The sequence below is a fragment of the Chiloscyllium plagiosum genome, chromosome 10 (assembly GCF_004010195.1).
Source record: "Chiloscyllium plagiosum isolate BGI_BamShark_2017 chromosome 10, ASM401019v2, whole genome shotgun sequence".
Classification (NCBI taxonomy): domain Eukaryota; kingdom Metazoa; phylum Chordata; class Chondrichthyes; order Orectolobiformes; family Hemiscylliidae; genus Chiloscyllium; species Chiloscyllium plagiosum.
The window spans coordinates 95,495,132-95,495,430 of record NC_057719.1 but is presented as its reverse complement, the minus strand read 5'-3'; the positions used below and the strand labels follow the sequence as shown (position 1 = coordinate 95,495,430).

General features: G+C 43.5%; 1 long non-coding RNA gene across 1 annotated transcript in view; it reads left to right on the top strand.

The window, feature by feature from the left end:
- Positions 1-86, top strand: part of LOC122554002 — a 10,090-nt gene extending 10,004 nt beyond the window's left edge. Inside the window, exon 3 of the long non-coding RNA XR_006312901.1 lies at positions 4-86. This is a non-coding gene — a long non-coding RNA (uncharacterized LOC122554002). The remainder of the gene's footprint in view (positions 1-3) is intronic.
- Positions 87-299: the final 213 nt, after the last annotated feature.

Sequence of the window (299 nt, the reverse complement as noted above, 5' to 3'; positions counted from 1 at the left end):
CAGACTGTATTTTTTGAATATCCGTTCTTCTTGAATACGTTGTATAGGTGGTTCTCCTCTGTTTTCCGAAGTTCACCTGTGCTGCAGTGTGTGGTGGCTCGTTGGAATAGTGTTCTGATACAGCTTATTTGTGTGTGTTGGGATGGTTACTGGTGTGGTTAAGTATTTGGTCAGTGTTTGTCGGTTTTCTTTATACACAGGTTTGTAGGTCTCCGTTGTCCTTTCTTTCGACTGTGACGTCCAGGAATGTGAGTTTGTTGTCGGTTTCTTCCTCCTTGGTGAACTTTATGCCTGTGAGG